This window comes from Lepus europaeus, unplaced genomic scaffold, assembly GCF_033115175.1.
Source record: "Lepus europaeus isolate LE1 unplaced genomic scaffold, mLepTim1.pri SCAFFOLD_3_1, whole genome shotgun sequence".
Lineage (NCBI taxonomy): Eukaryota > Metazoa > Chordata > Mammalia > Lagomorpha > Leporidae > Lepus > Lepus europaeus.
Window position 1 is genome coordinate 4,487,420 of NW_026909276.1, and position 22,840 is coordinate 4,510,259.

The 22,840-nt window shown below is 39.2% G+C and overlaps 1 protein-coding gene across 1 annotated transcript in view; it reads right to left on the reverse strand.

Annotated features, from left to right (window-relative positions):
* Nucleotides 1–22,840, reverse strand: part of LOC133755066 (zinc finger protein 271-like) — a 53,132-nt gene that overhangs the window by 13,776 nt on the left and 16,516 nt on the right. The window lies entirely within an intron of this gene.

The following is a 22,840-nucleotide window of genomic DNA, read 5'->3' on the forward strand; positions in this document are numbered from 1 at the left end:
AACATGTGGAGGACCCAGAATCATACCTGGGAGAGAAGGTGAATGACAAGAGTTCAAAGAAAACTCTGGTGGCCAACGCTGTGGCATAATGGGTAAAGCTGCTGCCTGCAGTGCCAGCATTCCATATGGGTGCTGGTTTGAGTCCTGCCTGCTCAACGTACAATCTAGCTATCTGCTATGTCCTGAGAAAGCAGTGGAACATGGTCCAAGTCCTTGGGCCCCTACACCTTCATGGGAGACCCAGAAGCTCTTGGGTCTTGGCATTGGATCAGCTCAGCTCCAGCCTTTGCAGTAATTTGGAGGGTGAGCCAGCAGATAGAAGACTGACTCTCTCTCTCTCTCTCTCTCTCTCTGCAACTCTTTCAATAAATAAATGAAATCTAAAAAAAAAAAAAAAAAAAAAAAAAAAAAAAAAACCTGTACTTTCCTTCTGCACTGAACAGTGGGAAAAAAAGAATATGATAGAATGCATAAATAACAATAAATACATTAACCAAGAAAATACCAGCTTTACTGTGGAGGAATAAACCTGTAAAAATGGAAATACATAGGAAAATGCACCCACCTATATTACGTGGCAGAGATTAAACAGAAGTTATCATTGGTTTAACGAAAGCATTATCTACAGATTTTTTAAGATAATAGTGTAAAAGTAAAAAGAAATGTTAAGAGTGTTCAAATAAATGATTATCAGAGATAAACATTATGTTGTTATTAAAGGTTACACTAAATAAAGTTAACAAATACACATAATGTATATTTAATGCAGTGCACTTTACCAGTAATGATTCTAAATAGAACTTTTCCCTTCACAAATCCCTAGATTTGGGGCTGGCAATGTGGCCTAGTGGGTTAAGCTGCTGCCTGCAAACAGCATCCCATATAGGCACTAGTTTGATTGCCAGCTGCTCCACTTCTGATCCAGCTTTCTGCTATGGCCTGGGAAAGCAGTAGAAGATGGCCCAAGTCCTTTGGCCACTGTACCCATGTGGGAGCTCCTAGATCCTGGCTTTGGATTGGCACAACTCTGCCATTGCAGCAAACTGGGGAGTGAACCATTAGATGGAAGATCGATCTCTCTCTCTTTCTCTCTCTCTCTCTCTCTGCATCTCCCTCTCTCTGTGTGTAACTCTTTTAAAAAAAAATAAATCTTTTAAAAAAAGACCCTGAGAAAAAATATTTGCAAACTATACTACAGATAAAGGGTTGATAACCAGAATCTACAAAGAAATCAAGAAAATCCACAACAACAAAACAAACAACCCACTTAAGAGATGGGCCAAGGACCTCAAGAGACATTTTTTGAAAGAGGAAATCCAAATGGCCAACAGACACATGAAAAAATGTTCAAGATCACTAGCAATCAGAGAAATGCAAATCAAAACCACAATGAGGTTTCACCTCACCCAGGTGAAAATGGCTCACATACAGAAATCTACCAACAACAGATGCTGGAGAAGATGTGGGGAAAAAGGGACACTAACCCACTGTTGGTGGGAATGCAAACTGGTTAAGCCACTATGGAAATCAGTCTGGAGATTCCTCAGAAACCTGAACATAACCCTACCATACAACCCAGCCATCCCACTCCTTGGAATTTAACCAAAGGAACTTAATTTGGCTAATGAAAAAAGCCATCTGCACATTAATGTTTCTTGCAGCTCAATTCACAATAGCTAAGACCTGGAACCAACCCAAATGCCCATCAACAGTTGGCTGGATAAAGAAATTATGGGACATGTACGCCATAGAATACTATACAGCAGTAAGAAACAATGAAACCCGGTCATTTGCAACAAGATTAAGGAATCTGGAAAACATCATGCTGAGTGAATTAAGCCAGTCCCAAAGAGACAAATTTCATTTGTTTTCCCTGAGCACCAAAGGGGAAACCTGTTGAAGTGAAATGGACACTATAAAAAACAATGACCTGATCAGCTCTTGTCCTGACTCTAGATGTACAATGTAATACTTAATGCTTTTTAGTATTTGTTGTTCTTGTCGTTGTTGTTCTAGTACTAGTGGTTGAACTCTGTAATTAACACACAATTATTCTTAGGTGTTTAAATTTTAACTGAAAAGTGATCCCTGTTAAATTTCAGAGTGGAAAAAGAGAGGGAGGAGATGTACAATTGGGGACATACGCAATCGGACTTACCCCAAATGGCGGAGTTAGAAATGTGCCAGGGGATTCCAATACAATCCCATCAAGGTGGCATGTACCAATGCCATCTCACTAGTGCAAGTGATCAATTTCAGTTCACAATTGATGGCTCTGATAGGTCGAAGAGTCAAAGGGATCACACAAACAAGACAAGTGTCTGCTAATACTAACCGATAGAATCAAAAAGGGAAAAAACGGGCCGGCGCCGTGGCTCAACAGGCTAATCCTCCGCCTTGCGGCACCGGCACACCGGATTCTAGTCCCGGTCGGGGCACTGATCCTGTCCCGGTTGCCCCTCTTCCAGGCCAGCTCTCTGCTGTGGCCAGGGAGTGCAGTGGAGGATGGCCCAAGTGTTTGGGCTCTGCACCCCATGGGAGACCAGGAGAAGCACCTGGCTCCTGCCATCGGAACAGCGCGGTGCGCCGGCCACAGCGCGCTACCGCGGCGGCCATTAGAGGGTGAACCAACGGCAAAGGAAGACCTTTCTCTCTGTCTCTCTCTCTCTCACTGTCCACTCTGCCTGTCAAAAATAAAAAAAAAAAAAGGGAAAAAACACGATCCAACATGGGAAGTGGGATACACAGCACACTCATAGAATGGCAGATGTCCTAAGCAACACTCTGGCCTCAGAATCAGCCATTAAGGCATTCGGATCTGGCTGAAGAGCCCATGAGACTATTGTAGGCATGGAAAGCCAAGATACCATGGAAAAGAAAAAAAAAGAAGAAGAAGACCTAAATCAAAGATCTCTGTGAGTATGATCCCAGTGGAAAGAACGGGGCCATCAAAGAAGGAGGTACCTTTCTCTGAAGGGAGGAGAGAACTTCCACTTTGACTGTGACCCTATCGGAACAAGATCAAAGTCAGTGAAATCTAAAGGCTTCCATAGCCCTGGCAACTCATGACTAGAGCCTAGGGAGATTACTGACGCCATGAACAGGAGTGTCAAATTGTTAAATCAGCAACAGGAGTCACTGTGGACTTACATCCCATGTGGGATCTGTCTTTAATGTGTTGTCCAATGTGAAGTGATGCTATAACTAGTACTGAAACAGTATTTTTACACTTTGTGTTTCTGCGTGGGTACAAACTGATGAGATCTTTACTAATTATATACAAAATCAATCTTCTGTATATAAAGATAATTGGAAATGAAAAAAAAAAACCTGGTGTTAAATTGGAAATGGCATAGAAAATTAATTATTTTTTTAAAAAAATATTATGTAGGATCTCTGTCTTTAATGTGCTGTACACTGTTATTTAAAGCTATAACTAGTACTCCAACACTATTTTTCTCACTTTGTGTTGCTATATGGGGGAAAACTATTGAAGTTTTTACCTAATATATACTAAACTGATCTTCTGTATATAAAGAGAAGTGAAAATGAATCTTGATGTGAATGGAAGGGGAGAGGGAGTGGGAAAGTGGAGGGTTGCGGGTGGGAGGGAAGTTATGGGAAGGGGGAAGCCATTGTAACACATAAGCTGTAATTTGGAAATTTATATTCATTAAATAAAATTTTAATAAATGAAAAAAAAGGTCATATATATAAATATATACAATGTAAAAAAAAAAAAGGACCCTGAATTTCACTTGACTTACCCCATGACATACCAGTAAATGTGATAGAATTATACAATTTGTTAAAAGATTTATTTATTTGAAAGAGTTACACAAAGAGAAAAGGAGAGGCAGAGAAAAAGAGAGAGAGAGAGAGGAGAGAGGAGAGAGGAGAGAGGGGAGAGAGGAGGGGGGGAGAGGAAAGGAGAAAGAGAGGTCTTTGAACTGCAGGTTCACTCTCCACATGGCTGCAATGGCTGGAGCTGTGTAGATCCAAAGATATGAGCCAGGAGCTTCTTCCAGGTCTCCCACAAGGGAGCAGGGGCCAAAGGACTTGGACCATCTTCTACTGTTTTCCCAGGCCATAGCAAAGAGCTAGATCAGAAGTGGAGCAGCCGAGTCTCGAACTGACACCCATATGAGATGCTGGCACTGTAGGTGGTGGCTTTACCTGCTATGCCACAGAACCAGCCCCAGAAATAGATAATTTGTAAAGTATTTGCCTTCTCATATTTTCTTTTTCTGACAGTTATCTTCTGAAAAACCCTGGGGCCTGCCTATTGAAGAGATAGTATGTAGGCTGGCGCCACAGCTCACTAGGCTAATCCTCCACCTGCAACACTGGCACTCTGCATTCTAGTCCAGGTTGGGGCACTGGTTCTGTTCCAGTTGCTCCCCTTCCCGTCCAGCTCTCAGCTGTGGCCTGGGAAGGCAATGGAGGATGGCCCAAGTGCTTGGGCCCTGCACCCACATGGGAGACCAGGAGGAAGCACCTGGTTCCTAGCTTTGGATCGGCACAGAATGCCGGCCATAGTGGCCACTTGGGGGGTGAACCACTGGAAGGAAGACATTTCTCTCTGTCTCTCTCTCGCACTAACTCTGCCTGTCAAAAAAAATAAATAAATAAAAAAGATAATATGTAGCCAAGATTCACCACAAACCCCAGACACTTAAGTGAAGCCTCAATGAGTTCCCCAAATGACTAAACTCTCATTTCTGCTCCTGGACTGATCATAGGAACTGCCCAGCTGAGTGCAGCCCATAACTCAGAGTCAGAACTCCAAATCAAATGGCTATTTGTTAAGCCATTGTGTTTTCTGATTTGTCCTACATCAAATGCTGATATATATCAGTAAGTATGGCAGAAAGTTGAATTACATGCAAACTACAATGCATACAACTTCAAAATTTCATTTAGAAGTTCCCATAAAACAGGGCCAGCATTGTCACATAGCAAGTAAATCTGCCATCTGCAATACAAGCACCCCATATGAGCACTGGTTCATGTTCTGACTGCTCTGCTTTTGATCCAGCTTCCTGCTGATGGCCTGAGAAAAGCAACGAAAGATGATCCAAATACTTGGGCAAATGCTACCAATGTGAGAGACCCAGATGAAGATCTTGGTTCCTTGCCTCATTCTGTCCCGGCCCTGCTCAATGCGGCCATCTGTGATGTGAACAAGCAGAAGGAAGATCTCTCTGGTTCTCTCCTCTATATACAATATTTTCAAATAAACTTTTTAAAAACTTAGAAAAAATCTGCTATAAACACAATCTTTGCCTATCAATTAGACCTTAGAAAAGCTGTTAATACTTAAAAAAAAAAAAAAAATGTCCTGAGATTCACACAAATAAATTATCTGGAGACCATAAGATTGGTTTTCACATTTCAGCTTATATATGGTCATTGTGTACTTTGAGTTTATATTTTAAGAAGCTTATTATCACATGAAATCTAATTTAATATAATTTTACTATCTCATAAACCAAGATAAAGGTTCACAGTAATTTTCTGTAGCTGCATGTATACTGCATATTGTTCAAGAAGAATGACTGAAAGGGGGAATATTTTTATGATATGCTTTTTGTTTTTCTTAAAGATTTATTTATTTGAAAGTCAAAGTTACACAGAGAGAGGAGAGGTAGAGAGAGAGAGAGAGAGAGAGAGAGAGAGAGGTCTTCCATCCGATGGCTCACTCTGCAAATGGCAGCAATGGCCAGAGCTGCACCAACTAACGCCAGGACCCAGGAGCTTCGTGCAGGTCTCCCACATGGGTGCAGGGACCCAGGGACTTGGACGATCTTCTACTGCTTTTCCAGGCCATAGCAGAGAGCTGGATCAAAAGTGGAGCAGCTGAGTCTTGAACCCATGCCAATATGGGATGTGGGCACTTCAGGCCAGGGCATTAACCTACTGTGCCACAGCACCAGCCTCATGATATGCTTTTTGAAGTCACACACTCCAAATATAGCATTAGTAGCAAAAGGGAAGACATGCTCATGAAAGTTTTCTAAAGCAGTACTGTTTGAACTGGTGACAATTTCTGAAATGGATCTGAAAAATAAATGTTTTTTTAATTAAGTGTGGCAAGATAGAGAACATTAGACAGAAGTTACAGTGCCAGGTATTTACAAATCATGTGACACTACACAAAGCACTTTCCGTGATCCCTGTTAAATATAACAGTGGGAAAAATAGAGGGAGGAGATGTACAATTGGGGACATGCTCAATCGGACTTGCCCCAAATGGTGGAGTTAGAAACGTGCCAGGGGATTCCAATACAATCCCATCAAGGTGGCATGTACCAATGCCATCTCACTAGTCCAAGTGATCAATTTCAGTGAACAACTGATCACACTGATAGGTCGAAGAGTCAAAGGGATCACACAAACAAGACAAGTGTCTGCTAATACTAACTGATAGAATCATAAAGGGAAAAAACGATCCAACATGGGAAGTGGGATACACAGCACACTCATAGAATGGCAGATGTCCAAAACAGAACTCTGGCCTCAGAATCAGCCCTTAAGACATTCGGATCTGGCTGAAGAGCCCATGAGATTATTGTAGGCATGGAAAGCCAAGACACACTGGCAAAAAAAAAAGAAGAAGAAGAAGACCTAAATGAAAGATCTCTGTGAGTGAGATCCCAGTGGAAAGAATGGGGCCATCAAAGAAGGATGTACTTTTCTCTGAAGGGAGGAGGGAACTTCCACTTTGACTATGACCCTGTCGGAATAAGATCAAAGTTGGTGAACCCTAAAGGCTTCCATAGCCTTGGCAGCTCATGACTAGAGCCTAGAGAGATTACTGACACCATAAACAAGAGTGTCAAATTGTTAAGTCAACAACAGGAATCACTGTGTACTTATGTCTCATGTGGGATCTGTCCTTAATGTGTTGTCCAATGTGAAGTGATGCTGTAACTAGTACTAAAACAGTATTTTTACACTTTGTGTTTCTGTGTGGGTGCAAACTGATGAAATCTTTACTTAGCATATACTGAATCGATCTTCTGTATATAAAGATAATTGAAAATGGAAAAAAAAAAAAAAACCTGGTGTTAAATTGGAAATTGCATACAAAAGTAATCAATTTTTAAAAAATATCATGTAGGATCTCTGTCTTTAATGTGCTGTACACTCTTATTTAATGCTATAACTAGTACTCCAACAGTATTTTTTCACTTTGTGTTGCTATGGGGGGGCAAACTGTTGAAATCTTTGCTTAATATATACTAAACTGATCTTCTGTATATAAAGAGAATTGAAAATGAATCTTGATGTGAATGGAAGGGGAGAGGGATTGGGAAAGGGGAGGGTTGCGGGTGGGAGGGAAGTTATTGGGGGGAGTCATTGTAATCTATAAGCTGTACTTTGGAAATTTATATTCATTAAATAAAAGTTTAAAAAAAAAAGCACTTTTCTCCTGAAAAACAATTTGTTTCATCTTTTTTACAGAGATACTGGCAAAACTTCCTTGAGCTACCAGGAAGGACTATTAGAATACAGGGGGCAGGAGTCCTCCAAGATGGTGGAATAGGAAGGGAGCACACTGATAGTCTGGGAAAAGATAGTTTAATAAAAGTGGAGATACTGTAGTTTCAGGGAAGAGTTAGGGAAAAAAACTGCAGAGGAAACTCTTCTGGAACTAGTGGGACATAGTGGATCTATGTGGAGGGCATGGGTGCCCACAGATTGGGACCCCAGCTGCCGAGTCCACACAGCAGCACTGGAAAGGGAGGTGAGGCAAAGCCTCAGTAGCCCAAGACACAGGTGGGGAAGTGGCAGTAAGAGCCTAGAGGGAACGAGGTTTGAAGCCCTGTGGGGGAAAGTCCAACAGGCTAACTAGAAGAGAGAAGAAAAAAAAATAAAATAATATAAAAAATAAAATAAAAGGGACCCGTATGGATACGATTCTCTTCACTCACCTTACAAAGGCAAGCAAGACAAAGAGCAGGCACCATTTTGGACATACATAAAAGCTGCACCACCTCAGGGCTGCACCCACCCTCAAATAAGCAGAAAAACCTGACTCTGGTGGGGAGAAATAACAGGAGGTTAGGACCTAGTGAAAAGTGGAGCTTATGAACTGTGACTGAAAAAAAAAAAAAAAAAAAAAAAAAAAAACCTGAAGGTGTTTGAGAGAATTCATGGAGTGCCTGAGAGTGAGTACTCTCAGGAAATGCCTCAAACTTGGTAACCTTAGCAAGCTGGTGGGAGATTGAAGGGGAAACTGAGCTTACACTGAGGACTGCACAGACCCTTTGTGTGGTCCTTGGGTTAGAGCAGACGAATATAATACCCACAGGGGGCAGAGCTCAGACACTGACTGCCTTCAATTCTGCTCAGCTGGGCAGAATTAATCCCTTCTGAATCAAAAAAAAAAAAAAAAGAGAGAGAGAGAGAGAGAGAAAGAGAAAGAGAGAAAATTGAAAATTTACCATGCCTTACCTGGGTGTGTCACCCTTAACACTGAAGAACCAAACAGAGCTCTCTGGCCACACCCATCACAAACCTCTAAGGATCCATCAAAAGCAGACAGTCTGCTTAATCAAGTCATAGTATCACGAGAAAAATCACCACATCAAAAAAAAAAAAAAAAAAAAAAAACCAAAGAATATATCCACACTACCAAGCAACAAATGCAGAAACTGAGGAAAGAAGAACAAGAAAGACATTATGATACCCCAAATGAATAAGACACCCCAATTCAAGATTATAAAGGTGGTGAGATAGAAGAAATGCAAGAAGCAGATCTAAAAAAATTTATGATAAGAACACTTGGAAGTTCTCACAAATTCTTGAACTACAGAAATCCTTACTGGGCAGGGTAGAAAATGTCTCTCATGAAAATGAAATCTTAAGGGGAAATCAAAATGAAATGAAGCAATTAGTAGAACATCAAATTGTGATAGTGAAGAGAAATTAAAATGAAATGAAGAATTCAATAGATCAAATGACAAATGCATTTGAGAGCCTTAAAAAAAGAATCAGTGAAGCAGAAGAGAGAATATCGGACTTAGAAGACAGAGCACAGGAAAGTATACAGTCAAACCAAAGAAATGAAGAAGAAATTAGAAATCCAAAAAATATTGTTGGGAATCTACAGGATACTATTAAAAAAAAAACCCAACATTCAGGTTCTAGGAGTTCCTGAAGGCAGGGAGAGAGAGAAAAGATTAGAAGGCCTTTTTAGTGAGATACTAGCAAAAAGCTTCCCAGGTTTGGAGAAGGACAGAGACATCCCAGTACAGGAAGCTCATAGAGCCCCTAATAAACATGACCAAAAGAGATCCTCACCACGACACGTTGTAATCAAACTCACTACAGTGAAACACAAAGAAAAGATTCTAAAATGTGCAAGGGAGAAATGTCAGAATACTCTTAGAGGATCTCCAATTAGACTCACAGCAGACTTCTCATCAGGAATCCTACAAGCTAGGAAGGAATGGCAAGATATAGCCCAGGTACTAAGAGAAAAAAACTGATAGCCCAGAATATTATATCCCACAAAGCTCTCATTTGTGAATGAAGGTGAAATAGAGACCTTTCATAGCAAACAGAAATTGAAAGAATTTGTTTCCACTCCTCCAGCCCTGCAAAAGATGCTTAAAGATGTGTTACACATAGAAACACAGCCATCAATATGAAAGAAGGTAAAGGAAGAAAACCTCCCAGTAAAAGATCACATGAAGTTCAAAACATATATTAGAAATACCTTTGGGAAAATGGCAGGACAATGTTGCTACTTATCGACAGTCACATTGAATGTTAATGGCCATACCTCTCCAGTTAAAAGACACAGACTGGCTGAATGGATTAAGGAACAAAACCCATCTATTTGCTGCTCACAAGAAACACATCTTTCCAACAAAGATGCATTCACACTGAAAGTGAAAGGCTGGAAAAAGATATTCCATGCCAAAAGAAATGAAAAAAGAGCTGGTGTAGCCATCTTAATATCAGACAAAATAAACTTTAACACAAAAACTATTGAGACAAAGAGGGGCACTATATAATGATTAAGGGATCAATTCAACAGGAAGATGTAACTATTATAAATGTATATGCACCTAATTACAGGGCACTAGTTTATTTAAAATATATGTTAAGGGACTCAAAAGGGAGACATAGACTCCAATACAATAGTAGTGGGGGACTTCATACTCCACTCTCAGAAATATAAAGTTCAACCAGACAGAAGATCAACAAGGAAACAGCAGATTTAATCAACACTATAGCCCAAATGGATCTAACAGATATCTACAGAACTTTCAATCCTACACTTAAAGAATTTACATTCGGCTCAGCAGTGCATGGAACCTGCTCCAGGATTGACCACATGCTAGGCCATAAAGCAAGTCTCAGCAAATTGAAAATAATTAAAAGCATAGGATGCAGCTTCTCAGACCACAGTGAAATGAAGTGAGAAATTAGCAACTCAGGAATCCTGAAAGCATATGCAAACACATGGAGATTAAACAACATGCATCACTGAAAGAAAATTACAGACCAATATCCCTGATGAGCACAGACACAAAAATCCTCAATAAAATCCTGGCTAATAGAATGCAATAACACATCAGAAAGATCAGCCACCCAGACTAAGTGGGATTTATCCCTGGTATGCAGGGATGGTTCAATGTTTGCAAATCAATCAATGTGATACACCACATTAACAAACTGCAGAGGAAAAACCATGATTATCTCAATAGATGCAGACAAAGCATTTGATAAAATACAACACACTTTCATGATGAAAACTCTAAGAAAACTGGGTATGGAAGGAACATTCCTCAATACAATCAAAGCAATATATGAAAAATCCATGGCCAACATCCTATTGAATGGGGAAAAGTTGGAAGCATTTCCATTGAGATCAGGTACCAGACAGGGATGCCCACTCTCACCACTGCTATTCAATATAGTTCTGGAAGTTTTAGCCAGAGCCATTAGGCAAGAAAAAGAAAGTAAGGGACACAAATTGGGAAGGAAGAAGTCAAACTTTCCATCTTTGCAGACAATATGATTCTTTATTTAGGGGATCCAAAGGACTCTACTAAGAGACTATTGGAACGCATAAAGGAGTTTGGCAAAGTAGCATGATATAAAATCAATGCACAAAAATCAGCAGCCTTTGTATACACAGGCAATTCCACAGCTGAGAAAGAACTACTAAGATCAATCCCCTTCACAATAGCTACAAAAATAATCAAATACCTTGGAATGAACTTAACCAAGGATGTTAAAGATCTCTATGATGAAAATTACAGAATCTTAAAGCAAGAAATAGAAGAGAATACCAAAAAATGGAAAAATCTTCCATTCTCATGGATTGGAAGATTCAATATCATCAAAATGTCCATTCTTCCAAAAGCAATTTATACATTCAATGCAATACCAATCAAGATACCGAAGACATTCTTCTCAGATCTGGAAAAAATGATGCTGAAATTTATATGGAGACATAGAAGACCTCAAATAGCTAAAGCAATCTTGTACAACAAAAACAAAGCCAGAGGCATCACAATACCAGATGTCAGGACATACTACAGGGCAATAGTCATCAAAACAGCATGGTACTGGTACAGAAACAGATGGATAGACCAATGGAACAGAATAGAAATGCTGGAAATCAATCCAAACATCTACAGCCAACTTTTATTTGATCAAGGATCCAAAACCAATACCTGGAGTAAGGACAGTCTATTCAATAAATGGTGCTAGGAAAACTGGACTTCTACATGCAGAAGCATGAAGCAAGGACCCTACTTTACACCTTACACAAAAATTCACTCAACATGGATTAAAGATTTAAATCTATGACCTGACACCATCAAATTATTAGAGAACATTGGAGAAACCATGCAAGATATAAGCATAGACAAGGACTTCTTAGAAAGACCCCAGAGGCACAGGCAATCAAAGCCAAAATTAACAATTGGGAATGCATCAAATTGAGAAGTTTCTGTACTTCAAAAGAAATAGTCAGGAAAGTGAAGAGGCAACCAACAGAATGGGAAAAATATTTGCAAACTATACTACAGATAAAGGGTTGATAACCAGAATCTACAAAGAAATCAAGAAAATCCACAACAACAAAACAAACAACCCACTTAAGAGATGGGCCAAGGACCTCAAGAGACATTTTTTGAAAGAGGAAATCCAAATGGCCAACAGACACATGAAAAAATGTTCAGGATCACTAGCAATCAGAGAAATGCAAATCAAAACCACAATGAGGTTTCACCTCACCTCAGTTAGATTGGCTCACATACAGAAATCTACCAACAACAGATGCTGGTGAGGATGTGGGGAAAAAGGACACTAACCCACTGTTGGTGGGAAAGCAAACTGGTAAAACCACTATGGAAGTCAGTCTGGAGACTCCTCAGAAACCTGAATATAACCCTACCATACAACCCAGCCCTCCCACTCCTTGGAATTTACCCAAAGGAAATTAAATTGGCACATAACAAAGCTGTCTGAACCTTAATGTTTATTGCAGCTCATTTCTCAATAGCTATGACATGGAATCAACCTAAATGCCATCAACAGTAGACTGGATAAAGAAATTATGGGACATGTACTCTATAGAATACTATAAAGCAGTAAAAAAAAACAATGAAATCCAGTCATTTGCAACAAGATAGAGGAATCTGGAAAACATCATGCAGAGTGAAATAAGCCAGTCCCAAAGAGACAAATATCATATGTTCTCCCTGATCAGTGGCAATTAACCAACCACCTAAAAGGAAGCCTGTTCAAGTGAAATGGACACTATGAGAAACAGAGACTTGCTCACCCCTTGTACTGAATGTTGATGAGCAACTTAATACTTTATCCCTTTTAGTAGTTCTTTGTTTTACTTAATACTATTGGTTGACCTCTGTAATTCACACATAATTATTCTTAGGTGTTTAAATTTAACTGAAAAGTGACCTCTGTTAAATATAAGAGGGGGAATAAGAGAGGGAGGAGAGCAACAATTTGGGACATGCTCAATCTGACTTGCATCAAATGGTAGCGTTAGAAACGTGCCAGGGGATTCCAATTCAATCCCATCAAGGTGGCATGTACCAATGCCATCTCACTAGTCCAAGTGATTAGTTTCAGTTCAGAATTGATCATAATGATAGGATAAAGAGTCAAAGGGATCACATAAGCAAGACTAGTGTCTGCTAATACTAACTGAGAATTAAAAAAGAGAGAATGATCCAACATGGGAAGCAGGATACACAGCAGACTCATAGAATGGCAGATGTCCTAAACAGCACTCTGGCCTCAGAATCAGCCCATAAGGCATTCGGATCTGGCTGAAGAGCCCATAAGAGTATTTTAGGGATGGAAAGCCAAGACAATCCAGCCAAAAAAAAACCTAAATGAAAAATCTCTGTGAGTGAGATCTCAGTGGAAAGAATGGGCCATCAAAGAAGGAGGTTCCTTTCTCTGAAGGGAGGAGAGAACTTCCACTTGGACTATGACTTTGTCTAAGTAAGATTATAGTTGGTGAACTCAAAAAGCTTCCATAGCCTTGGCAACACATGACAAGAGCCTAGGGTGATTACTGAGGCCATAAACAAGAGTGTCAATTGTTAAATCAATAACAGGAGTCACTGTGCACTTATTCCCCATGTAGGATTTCTGTCCTTATTGTGTTGTTCAATGTGAATTAATGCTACAACTAGTACTCAAACAGTACTTTACACTTTGTGTTTCTGTGTGGGTGCAAACTGTTGAAATCTTTACTTAATATATACTAAATTGGTCTTCTGTGCATAAAGAGAATTGAAAATGAATCTTGATGTGAATGGAATGGGAGAGGGAGTGGGAGATGGGAGGGTTGTGGGTGGGAGGGAAGTTATGGGGGGGGGAAGCCACTGTAATACAAAAGCTGTACTTTGAAAATTTATATTTATTAAATAAAAGATAAAGAGAAAAGGAATACAGGGGGCAGCATAGCCCAGGTACCAAGTATATGACAGAGTAGGTTTCACAGACCTCCATTTCTAGAGATCATGATAGTGGAATGAATTAATGGGCATGTGGTAGGAAGCAATGCAGATGGTGACTCTCAGATAGGAGAGGTTATCCCTCCACCCCAGGCTGCACCATTAAGACCACTGTCTTTCTAATCCATTCACAACTCTCTTTTGAATGCTGGTCCAGAACTTCTATTACCACCAAGCCTTGAAAACTAATGGATGAGGTAAGTTAATATCAAGTATATCTTGTTCACTCTGGTCAGTATGATCCATAACTGCTTGGACAATGCAGCTAGGATCTTTACTTTTTAATGACTCTTGTCTCTGCTCTTAGTCTTAAGGTGTTATCTCAGAGAGCATTAAGTTGTATTCTGTTAGAAAAGATTCCTATTTATTGAGCTCTCTTCTTCAAATACCATAACAACTTCTCACTTCCAAAGGAAATGGGACTGTTCCCCAGTACCCAAACTTCAATGTTCCCAGAAACTATGCAATGTATAAGTTCTGTAACCTCAAATGAGTAGCTATTGACAGGCTATACAGTGCAGGAAACCAGAAACTTCATTTAAAGGAGATACACCAGAAACCCCATAAATGCAATTGCAATACAGTGTAAGTCAGCCGGCACACATCTCACAATAAGGACATTTCACTAATATTATTGCTATACTCATCTTAAAGATGAGTAAACAGTGACAGAGGTGCAACCTACATTCAGCTCATATACAATTCAGCTCAAATGGTCTGAATATCCATCTACATCCCACGGCCATCTTGTATGAGACCAGTTGTCTACAGAAATTTTAGAACCCCTTTCTGTATATCTGGAGACCCATTGGTCTTCTGTCAGACACCTCATATACTTTTTTTTTTTAAAGATTTATTTTTATTTATTTGACAGGCAGAGTTACAGAGAGAGGTAGAGAGAGAGAGAGAGAGAGGTCCTCCATCCACTGTTTCACTTCCCAGATGGCCACAATGGAGCTGTGCTGATCTGAAGCCAGGAGCCAGGAGCTTTTTCTGGGTCTCCCACATGGGTGTAGGGGCGGAAGGACTTGGGCTATCTTTTATTTTACTCCTTTCCCTGGCCACAGCAGAGAGCTAGATAAGAAGTGGAGCAGCCAGGATTAAAACCGATGCCCATATGGGATGCTGGCACTTCAGCCCAGGGCGTTAACCCATTGAGCCACAGCGCCAGCCCCTCATCTTCTGACAAAAAAAAAAAAAAAAAAAAATCCTTGAAAATTCAACATTATTCATTTCTTCTATGTCTTTGGAACTGAGGATCTACCATTGGTATCCCTTCCTGAACCAGCCAAGGTCTATAGGGTGTACCTGAATGAGAGATTATAACGCCTCCAATCTACATCTGCACCTATGCCAACAAGACACAGGAACCTGTCCTGCTCTCCAAAGTTCCTTTTACCCCCACACTAACATTCACAGACATAGAAACCAATCACACAGTCCTTGAGCAATATGAGGACAGCTTCAGGACCAGAAATTCTTTAAATATGGTGGGAGTGGTTGCAATGGCATATGCTGAGAAGGAAAATAAAGGAGACTTTTCATGATCTTTCCCTGTTGACATCATGGGCTAATGAAGCAACTTTCCCTGTAAAACAGTGCACACCTCCATTAGGAAGAAATTTGCTAGAAAATCAACCTCTTAGGATACAGCAGGGATACATAAAAACTTGTCTAACCACATGGAAGTGCTCACATAATATTCCAATTCCTCATTAATTCCTGGCTTGGCAAATACATTTGAAAGAAACATACTATAAGTTGGCCAGCACCACAACTCACTTGGTTAATCCTCCACCTGTGGCGCCGGCACCCCAGGTTCTAGTCCTGGTTGGGGTGCTGGATTCTGTCCCAGTTGCTCCTCTTCCAGTCCAGCGCTCTGCTGTGGCCCGGGAGTGCAGTGGAGGATGGCCCAGGTCCTTGGGCCCTGCACCCGCATCAGAGACCAGGAGGAAGCACCTGGCTCCTGGCTTTGGATCAGCGCAGCGCACTGGCCATGGCGGCCACTTGGGGTGTGAACCAATGGAAAAAGGAAGACCTTTCTCTCTCTCTCTCTCTCTCTCTCTCTCTCTCTCTCTCTCTCACGCTCTCACTGCCTAACTCTGCCTGTCCAAAAAAAAAGAAAGAAAAGAAGAAAAGAAACACACTATAAGTGGAGAAATTAAAATGTGGATAGAATTTTTGGAAATTGCCATTAAATATTTTATTACTTTTTCAATTCTCATAATTAAATTGTGGTTCTAAAACCTCAAATACTTCTTTTTTTGATTTTTTATTAAACTTTTATTTAATTAATATAAATTTCCAAAGTACAGCTTATGGGTTACAATGGCTTCCCCCTCCCAAAACTTCCCTCCCACCCACAACCCTCCACTTTCCCGCTCCCTCTCCCCTTCCAATCACATCATGATTCATTTTCAATTCTCTTTATATACAGAAGATCAGTTTAGTATATATTAGGTAACAATTTCAACAGTTTGCCCCCATATAGCAACACAAAGTGAAAAAAAAAATACTGTTGGAGTACTAGTTATAGCATTAAATAACAGTGTACAGCACATTAAAGACAGAGATCCTACATAATATTTTTTAAAAACATAATTAATTTTCTATGCCATTTCCAATGTAACACCAGGTTTTTTTTTTCATTTCCAATTATCTTTATATACAGAAGATTGATTCAGTATATAATTAGTAAAGATCTCATCAGTTTGTACCCACACAGAAACACAAAGTGTAAAAATACTGTTTCAGTACTAGTTACAGCATCACTGCACATTAGACAACACATTAAGGACAGATCCCACATGGGATGTAAGTACACAGTGACTCCTGTTGTTGACTTAACAATTTGACACTCCTGTTCATGGCGTCAGTAATCTCTCTAGGCTCTAGTCATGAGTTGCCAGGGCTATGGAAGCCTTCAGAGTGGGCTGACTTTGATCTTATTCCGATAGGGTCATAGTCAAAGTGGAAGTTCTCTCCTCCCTTCAGAGAAAGGTACCTCCTTCTTTGATGGCCCTGTTCTTTCCACTGGGATCTCACTCACAGAGATCTTTCATTTAGGTCTTCTTCTTCTTTTTTTTTCTTTTCCATGGTATCTTGGCTTTCCATGCCTACAATACTCTCATGGGCTCTTCAGCCAGATCTGAATGCCTTAAGGGCTGATTCTGAGGCCAGAGTGTTGTAAAACCTCAAATACTTCTACAGATACCTGGAAAAAAAAAAAAAAAACAAAAAACCAAGGACTCTTTTTAACTTTAGTGTTTAAAGAAGAAAATAATATCCCTGAATAAATCATTTTTAATCCTTTAAAATGATGCTTGATCTTAACTACTAAAACAATTTGTGGATCATATTTCACAGTAAAATAGTAATAATTTGGTGGATTAATATGGCTGGAAAACAGGGTGAATGCCTTGTAAAATCTTGTGAATATTTAAAACTGTGCTATCTGGTAATTCTTTACCCAAAACTTCCTGAAATTCATCTGTCCATCAATCCAGTTATCTGTATATTTTTAACAAAGCTATATAAAAAAAAAAAAAAAAACAAAAAACAAAAAAAAAAAAAAACAGCACTTAAGTTGCGGTTTCTGCCAAAAAATTAGGCAAGAGACAAATATAAAGGTATCATGGAGCTCCTGCTTTTACTCCTCTTGTCTAAATGAGAATTGGCATGAAATTATAGTCAAACTCTTGAGGATTTGAGTGATGGTCTCATGGGCCATTGACTGTTGGCCCACAGCTATTAGTAATTTTTTTTATGGATAGTATATGAATTGTGCTATTCAAATGCCTATATCATCACTGATCTGGTAATTGTCTTTCAGTGACTTCATTCTTCAAATTGAGGGACATCAGTTTTGAACTTCTATCTTAAATAACTTCATCTTAGACCCAGAAGAAAATTATTACTTAGTTCCCAGCATCATACAATGTAAACAGAAAATGAAGTTTTAGGCATCAAACAAGAATAGTATCATGAAATAGTGGATTCTCTTGTCCTTTCTGAAAATTATTGCTCCCTATAGTGGTAGCCACATACTTCTGACAGCAGGAGTTGGTGATTTTGGAATTACGGTTGTAAATTCTGTGGGGATTCCTGAGAAGAAAGTGGGCAGGCAGCAGGCAACACTCAATTGTTGTTGATTGATCTTTTACAACTCATTTCCTCTCACTGGTTTTAAGTACATCTTTTTTTATTATTATTATTATTTGACAGGCAGAGTAATAGACAATGAGAGAGACAGAGAGAAAGGTCTTACTTCTATTGGTTCACTCCCCAAATGGTCACTATGGACGGCACTGTGCCAATCTGAAGCCAGGAGCCAGGTGCTTCTTTCTGGTCTCCCATGTGTGTGTAGGGGCCCAAGCACTTGGGCCATCCTCCACTGCCCTCCCTGGACAAGAACCTGGTGTCCATATGGGATGCCGGTGCCACAGGTGGAGGATTAACCAAGTGAGCCATGGCACCAACCCCTACTTAAACCTTCTGAGTAATGACCAGCATTTATAATTTCAAACACTTGGAAATAGGAGCTCTAACACTTGATTTTACTGAATCAATAATGAAAAATATAGTCCCTAAGATATAAAGAGAGTGATGATCACAGAGTGAAACTAATTCAGCATCCTACAAGGACTAAATTTGAGGTCAAGCTTGAGCTACTTATCACTAATAGAAATGTCACTAATAGAAACAACCAGTGTTATCTGACCAAGTTTTACTAGGTGGGAATGGCATCCCATGTTTGTGCCAGTTTGTGTCCCGATCTCTCCACTCCTGATCCAGCCCCCTGTTATTGAACCTGGGAAAATAGCAGCAAAAGATGGCCCAAATGTGTGGGCCTCTACCCACACCACAGTGCCAGCCCTAATAAATCTTATTAAAAACCTAAAGGAGGAAAATGTAAAATGTATAAATTACAGTTATATATAGGTATAAATTTCTGAAAAGTACATAATTTCATCCTTTTAGAGATCTAAAATTTATTTGTACATTATATAATTAAAAGATAAAGAAACATTGATTCTTATGTCTCTTCAGCATAAGACATCAACTTTTCCAGGTTCTAGATGCAGTTATTCAGAGTTTCATAGATGTAATCAGTAATGTGGCTCAAATAAGTCTTACCCAGGGGATCCCAAATTTAAACAGGGTACTCAATACCATTTTAGAAAAGTTCCAAAATATGTATCAGAAGAAAAAAATAATTTATTTGGTACATCTCATTTTAATTATAGTATTACCTAAATTTCCAATAGTCAGATGTACTCAAAAAATCCCACAGGTGGGAGAGATGGCCTAATACAGCAAGTAATTATTAAAATAAAAATTTTAAGCTACAACTTAACTAGGGAAAATAACACTCCACAGGTCCCAAACTAAAATAATTAAGATGACATAATAAAAAAAAAAACTCAATGTCTTCATGCATTAAAATTTATTACATTAGATTTAATTAACAAAAAGGTGATTATTCCAGCTCTTTACCACTTGGCAGCCCAATTTTACCTGTTGAATCTGGAAAAAAGTAAATGGCATCTTATGGTAGATTACTAAAATCTTAATGCTATATGCCATCGATTATGTCCACCATACTTTATATCTAATATTAATATATCTGATGCCTCTTAATAGATAAATGACCCATCTTAACTATTACAAAAGTGGCAAATGTGTTTTGCTCAAAGCTTTTCCAACAGCTCCTTAGTCTAGTTTGCCTTCACTTTGAAAAGACACTTCTAGGCTATACATGAGCATCTCATTGACTTTGCCATCAAACACAATTTTTGCAAAGAATTTAACTGTACTCACCTTTTATCAGAAGCACAAGAACACATCACATTGATGACTTCCTCCCTGAATGAGACTATTTGACAGACTTGTGAAGAACATACAACGCTAATACCTTTTAGTCCTTCCTGGGTTTTGGTGCAATGCATGCCTCATTTAAAAAATTAATTGTCATGGGTGCTACAAATCAGCCCAGCTTAACTGGCCCCCCTTCCAATGAAAAGTGCTAAAATTCAGTCAAATTAAATTCTGTAGGCACTATCATTAGTGCTCTCAGTGAATTCTTCACTTGTGGAGCTCATACGCCTTCTAAATTCTTTGCATCATCTATGATATTCATTACTTCTCAAGGGTGTGATGCAAGAAATAACCTCTCTTGGAACCTTGCCATGTGCCAGTAAAATTAAATTAGATGGCTATTAACTATGCTATACTGGAAAAACAGTCACCTACACACCTTGAGCCTGTGATTCTACAAACCTTGATGTCTAGTAGGACTTTGGCCATGGATATATAATAGTAAAATGTGAGAATGGCTACTAAGGCCTCCTCAATAAATGATGGACCCAAAACTTGGCATACTCCTTTTGGCAGAGGGGATGGCTTCCAATGTCTACTGTCTATGTCCAGATGCCAGGGTACTGCAGGAGGTCACTATTCTAACAATAAAAAAGAAAAACCATTTAAGTTCAGCTGGACACCATTCTGCTGATTGTTGATCTCATTACTATTAATCTGGATGCCTTCATTGATGACAATCCCGAGACCCAAAGTAGTCACAGCCATTATCTGCTAACAAAAGCTTAAACCAAGAGTTATGGATTTATACCTGTTATAACACAATTCCTCAGAACCCATCTAGTCCAAACCTTGAGAGTTGAAAGCTGTTATACTTGGCCCACCCATAAATAGGACATTAATTGTGCCAGATGGGCTCTATATCCTTGTACTGCAAGGAGGATGTCACAGATATTGATGCTCCAAACTTATCCAGCTCCCTACTTATGTGTCTGGGAAAGCAGCAAAGGATTGCCCAAATGCTTGGGCCCCTGAACCCATGTGATATCTGGAAGAAGCTTCTATCTCATGAGATCAGCCTGGTCTAGCCCCAGTCATTGCAGCCATTTTGGAGGAGAATAAACCAGAAGGAAGATCAGTCTCTCCCTTTCTCACTCTAACACTGCCTTTCAAATATATAAATAAATCTTTTAAATGTAATCATTTCAATAGATTCTTCAGTGCTCAATCATGATGACCTTTACTATCTTAAGGACATTTTCATTTCTTTTTTAAAGATTTGTTTATTTGAAAGGCAGAGAGGGGGCTGGTGTGCTGCAGTATACAAAGCTGCCATCTGTTATACTGGCATCCCATATAGGCACCAGTTCAAATCACACTTGTTCCACTTCTGATTTAGCTTCATGCTAATGGCCTGATAGAGTGGAAGATGGCCCAAGTACTTGGGCTCCTGCCACCCCCATGGGTGACTCAAAAGAAGCTCCTGGTTTCAACCTGGCCCTACACTGGCCATTGGAGACACCAGAGGCATGAAACAGATGATGGAAGATTTCTCTATGTCTTTCTCTTTCTCTTTCTCTCTCTCTCTCTCTAACTGTGACTTTCAAATAAAGAAGTAAATAACTTTTAAAATGATTTTAGAAAGGGCAAAGAAACACAGAAAGTGGGTGAAGAGAGAGAGGAAGAGAGGTCTTCCATATGTTGGTTCACTCTCTAAATGTCTGCAACAGCTGTGGCTGGACCAGGCTCTCACATCCCCTAATAAGTAGTAGATCTTGCACTTAGGTGAAAGGAACTAAAGAATTTAAGCCACTACCCCATGCTTCCCAGAGATATTAAGCAGGAAACTAGTTTGGAAGTGAAACACTGAAAACTTAGATTAGCACTGCAATACAGAATGTGGGCATCACATTCAATGACAAACAAATTCGAAAACCTGGAAGAAATCAAGACACATGCTAGGTACAAAAATTGAGCCATGAAGACATATAGAAAACCTAAACAAACAAAAAACCAAGACAGATATTGAATCAGTAACAAAAACCCTCCAAAGAAAAGCCCAAGACCAGAAAGCTTCACTGCTGAAGTCTACCAGACTTTTAAAAATAGAACTAATTCCAATTCTTCTTAAGCTATTCAAAGCAATTGAAAGAGAAGAGTATTCCCAAACTCCTTCTATTTGGCCAGCATCACCTTATTTTCTAAACCAGAAAATGATACAATAGAGAAAGAGAATTAAAGAACATTAAATCTGATAACCACAGATCCCAAAATTCTCAACAAAATACTAGCTAATAAAATCCAACAACAGATCATAAAGATAATTTACCTGGACCAAGTGGAATGTACCTAGGGTATGCAGGGATAGTTCAATATATGCAAATCAATAAATGTGATATGTGACACTAGCAAACTAAAGAATAAAAACCACATGATGATCAATAAATGAAGAGAAAGTATTTGATAAAAAGCAACCTTTCATTATAAAAACCTTAAGCAAGTTGGGAATAGAAGGAACATTCCTTATCACAATCAAGGCAATATATGACAAATCTTCAACCAATATCATATTGAATGGGAAATCGTGGAAGCATTTCCACTAAGATCTGAAACCAAAGTTGCTCTCCATCACTACTGCTGTTCAATACACTACTGACAGTTTTAGCCATGGCAATAACACAAGAAAAAGAAATCAAAGGAAAACAAATTAGAAAGGAGAAAGCCTAATAACCTGTTTGCAGATGATATGATCCTAAATATCGGGAAACCAAAAGACTCCACCAAGAGATTATTGAAACTCACAAGAAAGTTTGGTAAAGTTGTAAAATATGAAATCAACACACAAAAATCAATAACCATTATATACACAAAAATGCCATGGCTGAAAAATAACTTATCAGATCAGTGCCATTCTCAATAACCATAAATTTTTTTATTACCTTGGAATAAATTTAGTCAAGGGTGTGAAAGATCTCTATAAGAAAAATTATAAAACATTAAAG